This window comes from Pinus tabuliformis, chromosome 3_1 (assembly GCF_031772625.1).
Source record: "Pinus tabuliformis cultivar Carrire ecotype Pingquan chromosome 3_1, CPIR1, whole genome shotgun sequence".
In the NCBI taxonomy this organism is placed as follows: Eukaryota; Viridiplantae; Streptophyta; class Pinopsida; order Pinales; family Pinaceae; genus Pinus; species Pinus tabuliformis.
In genome coordinates, this window is record NC_142301.1 from 563,169,528 (window position 1) to 563,183,389 (window position 13,862).

A 13,862-nucleotide genomic window follows, 5' to 3' on the forward strand; every position below is an offset into this window, starting at 1 on the left:
ATTTTGATGGTACTAGTTCCTATTCAACCCTGCAACATACCAAAAAAATGCAGGACTACTTTGAAAATTATGAGATAGATGATGATGGGGTTAGAATGAAGATTTTTGTTTAAAGCTTGACAGGAGATGTAAGGTCCTGGTTCAGATCTCTTCGAGCAAATTCTATTGCTGACCCAGAAGCCCTCTACCAAACTTTCCTAAACAGATGGGAAAAGAAGAAAGACCCACTTCACATATTGTCTGAGTACAATTCTATTAAAAGAGGCCCTCAAGAAACTGTCCTGGACTATTGTGCTAGATTTAACAATGTATACAATGCCATCCCCCAAAATCTGAGGCCTCCACCTGATCTGGCTTTATACACCTTTCCTGATGGGTTTGATTCAGACATGGCATACCAATTGAGAGAAAGAGCCCCCCAAACTTTAGCTGAAATGCAAGATATAGCAGTCAGTGTGGAAGCCAACCTGATAGCCAAGAGAAATAGGGCAAGGACTGAGAGAAAGACTACCTTCAAAGAAGAGCCTTCAGGCTGGGATCAGAAATTAGATGCAATAATCACTGGTATGCATAGACTTGGAGATAGAGTAGAATCAGTTGAAAGGAAATCATCATGGGAGGGACCACAAAATAATGCTGTCAGAAATCTCGGCTATAGAAGAAACCAAAATCCAAATACTGGAAGGGCTAGCCCAGAACAAGACATTAGACCTCCTTTCCAAGAAAACTATGTTGAAGCATCTACCTCTAGTGAACAGATAGATGACACTCACATCAATTTGATGGGTCTAAACAATGAACAACAGGTTTTTCTAAGCCAAGAAGATCAGGAGGAGGATGAGGTGGATCAGTTCCAAACCAAATCTGGTGAGTCATTTGACTTCAAGCAGGGCTATGACATAGCTGTCTTTGAAGTTCATAAACAATAAAAGCTGAGAAGCAGGACCATAAACGTGCCATAGCCTGTGAAAACAAAAGATAACCAACAGCCCAAGATGTTAAAGGAGAAGGTCACTTTTACAGAACCAATTGACAAAACTAGCTCTATTTCAAACGAAATAACAGTGGAGGATGTAACTGAAATACACCCCCCAAGTCAACAACCATTGGCAACATCTCCTTCAGAGCATAATCAGAGTAACATTCCTCAAAAGATTAGCAAAAAAGATAAAGCCCAAGATAAAACTGAAAACCAAGAGGAAACCTCCAAAAAATCAGTTGAGAAAGAAAACGCTGTTAATTATAATGCCAAGACCCAATTTGAAAAACCATTTGACCTAGAATCTGAAATTGGTAAATTGAAGATAGCCATCCCTCTTTTAGAGCTGGCTAAGCATGACATTTACTAGCAGCAAAACAAAAAATCCGTCCAAATAACTCAGAGTAAAGATGATGTCAATGTACTGGATGATACACTTGAATTACTTTTTGGTCCAGAAGTGGATGGGAAAACAATCAGCACAGGGGTTTTACCCTTTTATGTAAGCCTGCACATCCATGACAAGATACTACACAATGCAATGTTTGATTCAGGTGCCTCACATAATCTCATGCCTAAATCTGTGATGGAAAGATTAAACCTAGATGTCACAAGGCCATACAAGGACCTTTTCTCATTTGATTCCAACCAAGTCAAATGTCTGGGCCTAATCAAATATTTGTGTGTTTCCCTTGTCCAGTATCCAAACAAAACTATTCTAATGGATGTGGTGGTAGCTGATATCCCACCTAAATATGGAATGTTATTATCAAGATCATGGGGATCCAAGCTCCAAGGTTCCCTACAATTAGACATGTCCTATGCCACTATCTTAGTCTTTGGGCAACCAAAGAGGCTATATCGAGAGACACTCATGAAATATATGGTAAGCAGTGAAGAAAAACCCCAAAATTTCCCTATTTATGCAGTCCATTCTGATATGGATTCCTTCATTCTTTTCAATGATGACACATGTCCTACAGCTGATAATAAATATTTTACTCTTGAACAAAATATGCATACAAATGAGCAATCAGCTGCCCAAAGCCTTGAAATTATGCAATCAATTGATCAAACTGTTCTAGAAAACAAATCAGATGAAAAACAAGACCTCCAACTCTCTATTCCAAATCCTAGTGAGTCTCCTAATTCTGCCCAAAATCAAGAAATCCTTTGGTTTCTTGAGTTTGATGAATCAGTTAATAGGTTAGGGGCAGGAGCAGGAGTGTGGATTTACAATAAACAAAACAATCATGCAGAGGGTCGAGCCTATAGGCTAAATTTTAGATGTAGTAATAATATGGCAGAATATGAAGCTCTCTTACTAGGCCTCAAACTGATGAAATCCTTACAGGCAACAAAAGTGTCAATTCTGGGAGATTCTGACCTCATCATCCAACAAATGAAAGGCAATTTTGTCACCAATGACAAAATATTGAGATCCTACAGGTCTACCGCTACTGAAATACTCAATACCTTTACTGAATTTCAACTGACCAAGATATCTAGAAGCCACAACCTTCATGAACACAGTCTAGCTACCTTTGCTAGTACTTGCAAATTACCCTTTGAACCCAACCATTGTTTTACAGCTGAGATAAAACACAGACCTTCTATCCCAAACAATGTCAAATACTGGCAAGTATTTGAAGATGACACACAGATAAATAACTTTTTAACTTTGCAACAAGAATTTTCAGGTTTAAATGTTGATGTTGATGCTGTAAAAGACTCCCAACAACAAAGCAACCAAGGTCAAACAACTATATCAGTCAAAACAGAAAATCAAATACTTCACCCAACAGCCTTTGATAGCAAGAGTGTGCAAGAGCTTAAGCAAATCAATCTTGATGAAATAGCTGGAGCAGACGCTGAAGTCATACAACTAAAGGACAATTTTTTACCCACAAGCCTGACCCCTTTGGAAGACATTTTTGATTCGAACGATATTCCTAGGAAACCAAAGATGCAGCCCCTAAATGCTGCGATTGAAGAATGCAACATCGGGACAATTGAAAAACCCAAGATAATAAAACTATCAAAGTCTTTGCCTCCTGATCAGAATCCGAAGTATGTTGACCTTTTTAAAGAGTTCCAAGATGTGTTTGCATGGAGTTATGAGGACTTAAAATCCTATGATACTTCAGTCATTCAACACACAATTCCCCTCAAACCAAATCAAAAGCCTTTCAAGCAGAAATTAAGGAGAATTAATCCTATGCTTCTCCCTTCAATTGAGAAAGAGGTACAAAAAATGTTTGAAGCAGGTATTATAGCACCCATCAGATTTTCAGAATGGATTTCTAATCTTGTTCCTACAAGGAATAAAACAGGTGAGATTAGGCTTTGTGTTGACCTAAGAAACTTGAATCAAGTATCTCTCAAAGACAATTATCCCTTACCCAAAATGGATCACATTCTCCAAAGAGTGGTGGGGGCTTCAAGAATCTCATCACTTGATGGATTTTCAGGTTTTAATCAAATCTTGGTCCACCCTGATGATCAGGATAAAACAACATTCACAACCCCATGGGGAACATTTAAATATGTCAAAATGCCTTTTGGACTAAAAAATGCAGGAGCTACCTTTCAAAGAGCAATGGATATTGCCTTTGCCAAGGAGATTCATGACTTCTTAGTTGTTTACCTTGATGATCTCACTCCTTTTTCAAAATCAGACCAAGAGCACCTTAGACACCTGAGGCAAATACTTATGACATGTAGGAAATATGGTATTTCCTTAAATCCCAAGAAGTCTCTGTTTGGTCTGGAAGAGGGTAAGTTGCTAGGTCATATCATTTCAAAGGAGGGAATTAGAATTGACCCTGATAGAATTCGAGCCATTCTAGAAGTCCCACAACCAAGAAACATAAAGGAACTGCAAGCCTTTTTAGAAAAAATCAACTTTCTAAGGAGATTTATCCCAAATCTAGCAGAATTGATAAGGCTATTAAACCATATGTTGAAAAAATATTCCAAAGTGAAATGGACATTAGAGGCCAAACAGGCCTTTGAGGGCATCAAGACTTCTTTGACTCAAACACCGGTTCTTACAAGTCCCCAGTTTGATAGAGATTTCATTATCTTCTCCTTTTCCTCCCAACATACTATTGCTGTTGTTTTACTACAGAAGGATGATCAAGGAAGTGAGAAACCCATTGCCTTCTTTAGTAGAGCCCTTAGAGATGCACCGTTGAGATATCAGATTATGGAAAAGCAGGCCTATGCCCTGGTTAAGGCCATCAAAGATTTTAGGATTTATATCCTATACTCTCATGTTATTGCTTATGTACCAAATGCCATTGTGAATTACATATTGACTCAAGAAGGGTTAGAGGGCAAAAGAGGAAAATGGATTGCTAGTATTTTGGAGTATGACATTGAAATAAGACCTACAAAACTGATAAAGGGACAAGGTTTAGCTAAACTTATGTCTGAAGCAAACTTTCAGGCCTTGGATATCAATCAACTGGACAATGAACCGGAGCTGGCGACTCCACAGATCAATATAGCCTTTGAACAATCCCCTTGGTATGCTGATATTTGTTATGTATTGCAAAACCTGTGTGCTCCCCCAGGATTGTCCAGAACCAAGAGAAGATTTTTAAAAATGAAAGCTTCAAGATTTTGTGTTATAGATGGTAATTTATTGTGGAAGAATCATGAAGGTATATTGCTGAATTGTTTAACAATGAATGAGACTGACAATGTTATGAAAGATTTTCATGCAGGTGACTGTTGTGGACATCTATATTAGAAATCCACTGTGGATAAGATATTAAGGGCTGGTTACTATTGGCCTACTCTATTTGTAGATGTCAAGAGATTTGTTACTTCATGTCATAAGTGTCAGATGTTTAAGGGTAAAAGAAAATTATTGCCATTACCCGTAAAGCCTATCTCCACAGAGAAGCCCTTTCAACAATGGGGCTTAGATTTTATTGGGGAAATTCATCCTTCATCTTCAGGTCAACACAAATGGATCCTAACAGCCACAGATTATTTTACCAAGTGGATTGAGGCTGTTCCATGTAGGCAAGCAAATGATTCCACTATCATTCAGTTCCTTGAAACTAATATTTTATCCAGATTTGGTTGTCCTGAAAAAATCATTACAGACAATGCTGCTGCTTTCAGATCCAAGAAAATGGTCAATTTTTGCCATAAGTTCCATATTAATTTGGGTCATTCCACAGCATACTACCCTCAAGGCAATGGTTTAGCTAAATCATCTAATAAGAGCCTTATTAACATCATCAAGAAGATGTTGGAGGAAAATAAGAAAAATTGGCATAAAAAGCTTGTAAATGCCTTATGGGCAGATAGACTAACAACCAAGAGATCTATTGGGATTAGCCCATATGAGTTGGTTTATGGAATGGAGGCCAAATTTCCTTCATCACTGGGGCTTCCAGTCATCAAGTTGCTTCAAGAAATCCAAGCTGAACCCAATGATATACAAAGAAGGATCAACCAAACAATCTGTTTGCAGCAGACTAGAGACTAGGTATACAACAGAGTTCAAGTTTTAAAAGAGAAGTTAAAGAAAATCTTTGACAGAAGAACAAAAGCAGAAGACTTTTTCATTGGTGATAAAGTGCTTAAATGGGATTCAGGAAGAGAAGATAAGGGAAAACATGGAAAATTTGATTCCCTTTGGAGAGGACCCTTTGTTATTCAAGCAGTGCAAGGAAATAACACATATTTCTTGAAAAGTTTGGATGACACTGAAGTTGAAGAGGGCCCTGTAAATGGCCGGATGTTAAAGCACTATTTTGACTATTTTCCATGTATATAACTTGAGATTGCCTTGTACATTATCAGTTAGTTGTAGTAGTTTGTTTTCAGCAGATAAATAGTGAACCATCTTCTAGATTTTGAAAAGAAAGCAAGGAAAGGGCACCACTTTAAGATCTTTCATTTTGTTTTGAAAAGTCCCAGTTTTATCCATCAAAGAAGCAAAGTTCCAAGTTTTGGCAAGAAGTCAAGGACTATGGCATTATGACCTGCTGTTCTTGGTCTTTCATATGGAAAAACCATCCCCAAGTGGAGCCACTGTTAGCATCCTATACCAATAGGTTTCATTTTTCATGATTGGCAGGGGAAATTCCAAATATGTTCTACTTTGATGATGCAAAGATCCCATATTTCTGTGAAAGAACATGTCTGTACATAGTTTTGATGGTGTCCTACTTCTGGATGGGTGATCCAACAGTCTAATCTGGATCATACCATGTTTAAATTGATGTTGTAGAATAGAGAAAGAGAATCTATCCAAACTGTTTAATCTTGGCAGATTAGTAGTTAGGTAGAGAATAAAGGTTCCCAACTGCTTAATCTGGGGCCTTGGAAGTGATAAGGGTAGTTTTAGATAGAAATTCAAAAGAAAAGAAAAAGAAAAAGAAAAAGAGAAATTGAGGGTTTGCAAGTCTAAGTGCACCCTCCTTGAAGTAATAAAAAATGCTAGGCACTAAGATGGGTAGGTAGAAAGGGGTTGTAGAAGCTTGTTTTCCTTCATATTGCTGGCCTTCACAAAGAAAGCATAAATTGGCAACAACAGAGATCTCTACTCGGCTCCTTGGTAACAAAGCATGGAAGCATGTCTAACTTCCCATCATTCCCCACAAAAGTTCTTTCTAACATTCCCTAAATGGTCCAATGGGATTTCCCCATTGAGTCCTAGCATCACCTGTTGATTATAGCAACATCAAGCCAAGAAGTTGATTTCTATTACACAAGAAAGCCACATTTCCTGTGTAAAATCATTGATCATTTTCATCTGTTTCTGCACCTGAGTTTACTCATTAAACTTAGTATTTAGTTCCTCTCTCCCATCTCAAATCCATATTAACCCCTAATTTTACTATTTAGCTCCCCAATTTTCCCCTTTTCCCTATTATTATACCATTTTTGTGTAAAAAATCCCAGAAAGTACATATATTTCCCCCCTCAGGTGATATAGCCTTAATACTCTAAAGGGTCAAGGCATGATAAACTCAGGCGCTAATGCAAATGTGTGTTCATATTTTATTTTTGCGAATTAAATCAATAGCTGGTTGATTTAATAGCCCTAGCGCACCTTATAAAAGTATATATTGTTTACCCACCGATTCCTAAAACCTCACAAAACCCCCAAATTCAGTTTATCCAAAGTTTATCCCGGCGCAATTTTCCAGAAATAATAATTGTTTATTGGACGGGCCCCGCCGTATCGCTCTGTCATCTTCACGTCCCATCATCCGTCGGATCCGGGCCCTCCCATCCAATGGTCCTCGGCGATTTCGGACCACCCCCGATCGCCTCCTTTAGCGCCCGATATTGTCAGATTTCTGACGTCTATCCCTGGACGCATGTCGGCTTCTGATTGTATCAGGCGGCTCCCGACACAAACCGGGCCCGTACCAAAAGCGGTCCGATAAAACCACTTACCACCATTTCCTTTCCACCTTACGTCATCGCTACGTCACTGCCGCATTAGCGTCGCGTCAGCTCCCATTTTGCCATTTTTCTGAGATGACCGCCACGTCACTCGTCCATGTCAGTCCACTCACCAGTTTCCACGTCATCCCGCCGTACCTGACCCCACCAATGACATCATGCTGACATCATCCGTCAAAAAGGCGCCAAAAAACCAATTTTTCCATATTTTTGCGCAAAAAAGTATTTTTCTCATTTTTCAACGAATGAGCACTGTGTCTCCTACATGCAATTTCACGTCGTTTGTTCGCCGAATTTGAAAATTTCAACCTTGAGCTGCTACCTCCCCGAACTCCACACGATCAACTCCTTCAGGCCGCGCGATAACCAGGTATTTACCCTCTCTTCTGCGCAACTTGGTTTCTTTCAGTCTTCCATTGTAAAAACAACACAAAGTCACCATATTGTACTGCATTCTAAAACTCCCATCACTGTATAATCAAATTAATGTCCATCAGAGGGTCCAAATTCATTCAATTCCCGCACTGCCTACACTCTCTCCAAGCTTAGACCCCATAGCGAGCATTTCTCACCTTGCAGACGACCACTGCAAGATAATTCATCCTATTTTGCCTCCTTTGACAGCATTTCACCTCAATTTCACCAAAACTACCCTGTTTCTCCCTGTAAATTTCTTCATCCATCAGAATTCACCGCTCAGCACCGCATTCATCCACAATTCAAGTATAATCTAGTTCAAAGGACAAGTGAAGCATGGAGACCCCTGTGGCCTTGAATATCGCGCCCCTAAATGCTCCACATAAGAGTCTAGAGTGGTTAGCCCTTGCTGACAGAGACTACCAAATGGCAGAGGTAATTGAAGGGTCTAGCAAGTACCACATTCCAGTGATCAATGAGTTAAAAGCCAAACACATGAATGGAACTGACATCCTAAGAATTTGGGACTCCCACTTGCCTATCTTTTATCTTCCTCAGGTCAATGTTTTCCCTGATTTGATCCATCAGTGCTGTACAAATTATGACCCTAATCAAAGGGTTGTCCTCAGTCCTTCAGGCTCTGTTTTATTCTATGTCACCCCTGAAGCTATCAATCAAATGCTTCACTTTCAGTCAGCAAAGTCATTGACTCCTCTGTCTATGCAACACCTAATAGACCAAGGTGCCAAACTCTCCAGTGCCCAAATTACAAGAATTACCCAATTGTTCTTGCAGCCAGATTCTCAACCTGAGAGGCCTCCTCCTTTCCTGCATGTACATCTCAATGAAGTAGGCAAAATCCTTATAGATATGATCACCTATATCCTGGGGTACAATACAACTGAATATGTGGATGAAACTATCTTGGTTATGCTGTCTATGTTCACCCCAGGAAGGCCTCCTAGTGTTCAATATGATTATGCTACATTCATTGCTAATAAGATTCATGAGCAATTCATGAATCTGGAGAGGGAGAGGGTGTTCAAGTACACTTCCTACATCTATCACTTGTTAGTATTCAATCAGCCTGACAACTTTCCTTTTTCCCTCAAGAAGTTGGATGCACAAGGAAACAAAAGATCTGTAGTATTCTGGTCATCAATCTTTCATCATGTCTCCTATTCTCCATACAGTTACTGTGAATTCATTGACTTATTCATCCATCCAGCCATGTCCTTGTTGCTGAGTTCTCCTCCTCCCAGACTCACAGATGAGATGCAGAAGATCCTCCAGCTTTCAAAGAGCTATAGCATTGGAGATTGGTACTTTTACCAATACCATACAGTGATTAGAATATATGGCTGTGAGCTAGCCCCATACAGGCTGCCAAAATATGTCCCCATGAGGCTTTTTGCCTTAGAATACTTCAGGCAGTTTGGAAATGTAGACATGCTCCACTTTCATAGCAAAAACAAGAAGGCACAGCTGAAAATCAAGCACCAATTAGGCCCATTCATTTTCAACAAAAGAGAAGAAGCTTGGGAAGAAGCAGATAAAATCCTAAAGAGCTTCCAGCTACAAACAAGCTTCCTTTGGTCACCGTATGACCCCAATCATTTCATAAGCCTTAGGAGAGTCAGATACAGGCTTGCCAGCTATGACCATCTCAGAATTCTACACATTGAAAAATATGCAAATCAGTTAGAATGGAAAGAGGGCACCCTAGTGGAGGCAAGTTCTAAGGAAGAAATAGCACAAAAAACAGTCAAGGGGTTAGAAAAAGCAGTTGACTTAGAATTTTTTGGACAGGTTTACTCCCCAGTACTCAAGCATCTTGGAGTAGCTGCTTCCTCTTCTGCTGCTCCCCAGCAATCTGCCCAAGCCACTACTCAAGCATCAACTACAACTAAAGGAAAAGAGATACAACAAGAGGAGCCCCTTCCTAATGTAGAGCAGCAAGCAGAGCAGCAAGAAGAGATGGCTGAGGCACCTGCAACCACAGAGCAACAAACTCAGGAACAAGTCCTTCCAAGGCAGGAGGTAACAGTTGAAACCACGGTGCTACAAACTCCAGCAAATGAAGAGAGAACCAGGAAGAGAGATAGGTAGGGGGAAACTCCTCTCACTACCTCAACAGATCAGCAAGGGGAGAAAAGACAAAGACTCAACCATTTCTCTGAGGAGGAAACGCCTAATAGACCAGCTGTGGGTATGGGTGCTCCTAGCACAGAGGCATCGGCCAGTTCCTTTCAGCAGGAACAAGAGAGACAGCATGGAGGAGAAGTTAGTTCATTAGAACAGCAGTCAAGATCAGAGCCAAGCATCAAGAAGCAGTTCATGGAGATAAAAGCAAGAAATGAGCCAATTAGATACCAACTCTATAACCAACTGCTCAAGATGGCGCCAACAAATCAACAAAGGCTCATGGTAGCCTATGATATTTCGGAAGGAAAAATGACTCTAAGTCATTTTAGGCCCACCACGCTGCAGCCCCAATCAGCTGCTGACTATATCAGGACTAACCTAGAGGTATTTGCAAAGGACATCCATCCCATGGATCAGATAGAGCTGCACAAACAAACAGGGGAGATGGTTTATTCCACATTGGCTGATAAGAATCTATTGGCACATAGGTTACAAAACTCCCTGCATAACACTACTGCTCAATTCGAGCTAGAGAAGGCTTCCTCTCAAGCCAAGGACAACAGAATCAAGTCCTTGGAAGAAATTATCATAGAGCTGGGGCATGATCCAAATGACCCTAAGGGAATGCAAGCATTAATGAAGAAGAAGGATGAGGATATAGCAGCTTTGAAGAAGCTAGTCAAACTGCTACCAACCTTTCACCCTCAGACTGAAGGTGTTGCCCAGCAAAGAAAAGATCAGGATGTGATGGCCATGCTGTTGGCCTCGCATAAAAGGTTGGTAGAGACAGAGGGTGACTTGGAGGTAGCCCTAAAGCAAAAGGAAGGAGAACAGGTGTCCAAGCCACCTCAGCCAGTTATAAATATTGAGGATGCTCCTCAAATAATAATTCCTCCCCCTGAAAAGACATCAGAAGCGGGCCCTTCAGCACCAGCACCAGATGTGGCAGCATAAGTGGCAGCACCAGAGCAAGCACCCAGCCTCAGTATGCAGAACATGATGAAGGAGCTAGAGGCGCTAGAAGCACAAATGGTTGAGTTAAAGGATGCCAAGGAAAAATTAGCCAAACTGGAAGAGAAATATGACAAATCAAAACAGCATGTGGCTGAGAGGACAAGAGAAATAAGAACCCTAGAAAAGAAGATAAAGGAGCTGGAAAAGGAATTGACCATGAGCAAGACTATAGCTGATATAAAGAAAATTCTATGGGCTAAAATTGGCCAATCCATTACAAATCAATGGTAGTCCATTGAAACAATTCATGAGCAAATGGATCTCCTGAGCAGAGCTCAAGCTGAAAATCAAAGAGCCAGGGCATCTTTAGGGAGTATGCCTGAAATAGCCAACAGAATGATTAATGTCCTTAACAATCGGATTGGCCTTCAGCTGGTAGGAATGGGCATTAGAGACAGGACTGATACTATTTTGATGATAAAAAGGGTGCTTACCCTGAGGAATTATATCCTGACGCTGGAGAGAAAGTGTCAAGAAATACAAGCAAAAGTGAATGAGTTTATTGCAAAAATCACAGTTTTACATAACAGGGGCCTCCCCAGCTTGGTGACCAGTGTAGGAAGATTTTTATCACATGAACATTATGCCAAAAGGGTCAATAACTTTGCAACAAATCAAATAATAGCATCTGCAAGCGCTCCAGAGGAAGCAAGGCCCCCATCTGGGCAGGATCTTTATGACAAGCTGGAAAATCTATTCTTTATTGAGCATGAGATCAAGCACCTTTTTGAGGTACCACCAAATTATTACAAATATATTGAAGTTGATGAAACTTTGATTAAAATACAGAGGCACCAATTGCCCACTGAAGAATGGTGGAGGAGTATGATAGAAACTTTACTTTGATGAATTAATTTTGGTCTAAAGTCTTTGATCAACCGCGAGTCAGCATTTTTTAAATGACTCATGTATCAAATCTACCTGGAAGCGACAGTGGAAGGCAGCTGGATGAAAAGGACAGTGACTGGGTATAGCTGGATAATGCAACTGATGTGTCCAATACAACAACATTGTGACAGGGCAGCATAAAGGCAAGAATTCTCAAAATCAATGCAAAGGCGCTCAACCGTCCCAATGCGCTCCAAAATTCAAAGATCTCTGATAGGAATGAACAGCTGTAATCAATCTGCTTTAATAGAAATAACTATTGTATCCACTATTTTTGAGAGTTAGTAGGGAAAGTTATGAGTCAATGACTCATCTTTGAGATATTTTGTAAGATAATTTTGTATATATACGCCCCCGCTTAGCTTATTTGGGGTTGTTGTTTATTTGTTCTGAAGAACTTGGTTGTATATTCTGAGAAGTATAATACAAGAAGCTGTTGGTTTTCTCAACTTGGCTTTGCTTGGACATGTTATGATGGGGTTGTTGGCTGTTGCAGAACTCTCGTGTTATCTCATGATGCAATAAGTGTTTTCTTAACCATGTCTTTGTTTTATCTGTTTACATAACTCATCTATGCTATATGTTTGATAATCTTAGTAGGAAGGAAAATGAATAGTTCAAGATTTGTCCATTGAGACACCCTAAACTCAATCTTTCTTGCTAACTATGTTTTCTTCAGGATTAGTTGTAAATGTGGAAATCTTGAATGCTCTCATTTGCTCTAATCTTCATAGCCAACTCTATTCAGGAATTCTCGTTTGCTATTGAATAGTATTTAACCCTTATCTCAGTGAAAGAAATCCTCACTGCCTTTTATTGTGTGAGGCCATACTGTTTTCTTTAAATTGAATGTTTGTTTCATGAATACCTATCTAGCTCTGCATTAACACCATCTTTATCACATGCACTAAGTAATACTCAATCATGGACTCCAGTTGCCCAATGGAATGAAACCTCTTTGAGCATCACAAACCCTTCTTTAGAAAATATCTGACAACCAAATTTCAAACAAAATTCTATACTTCATAACTAGCCTAAAATACCCAAAACAAAGCTAAATCAAAAAGAGAGAGCCCTCTCTGATTGCAAGTAGGCTAGAACCTGTAATCCAAAGTTGGTTTGTGGTTACCTCGGCCGTATTCCCTTAGGAGTCAAATGGAACAACCTGAGTGTTAATAGATTGGTAATTAATGGTTAGAGTTCTTAACTAATTAAAGGTTGCATGTCTTTGATTTGATGCATTTCTTTGCTAATGAGATGCAAGTTGCAAGGGTTTACCAATAAGGTGAATGGTAAAGTTGAGTATGTAGATTCACTTTATTGCTGCAAACATTATATTCATTTTAGCTTTCAAAGTACAGTGTGCTTAAGGGAAATTTGAAGGATGGAGAGCATGCATGAGAAAGATATGCATGAACACAGGGATGTTGATGATTTCCTTTTACCTAAACATGTATGTGTAATTAACTTGAAGGGTTGATTGCTTTGTTTTTTTTTAAACTACATGTAATGTAATATTAACCTGGGAAAAATTGATTTGGTCTCCAAGATTGTAAAAGGGAGAAAGTGATGAAGTGTTTCATCTTTGAAAAAGAATCCTTAAGTTCTTTTTACATGCTTGACTTGAAGGGTCAATTGTTGTAAAGGCATGTTTTTGTTGGCTTGTTAACTAGTCAATCATTTGTACAAAGATGTAAAGCCATGATGGTGATTCACAAGATGTGAAATCTGTTTCTTTTGATGAAGCAAGGGTCTAGGCCATCCAATTGTTTTCTTGTATTTTTTCGTTTTTAACAATATGTCAGAAAAACATACTATAATTGGTACAAATGTACATTTCTATTAAGAAGATGTAATCTTACAATTGTTTGAAACACCTTGGATCATGATCAAGGCAGAGAGGTTCAAACTACCTTCTGTAACCTTCTCGGCAGGAATTCTGCATGAATTCAGGAAGGAAAACCATTTTTAACAGGAGGAC

At 39.5% G+C, this 13,862-nt stretch overlaps 1 pseudogene; it reads left to right on the forward strand.

Moving 5' to 3' along the window:
* The window catches only part of LOC149188240 (uncharacterized), a 126,916-nt pseudogene that overhangs the window by 16,344 nt on the left and 96,710 nt on the right, over positions 1-13,862 (forward strand).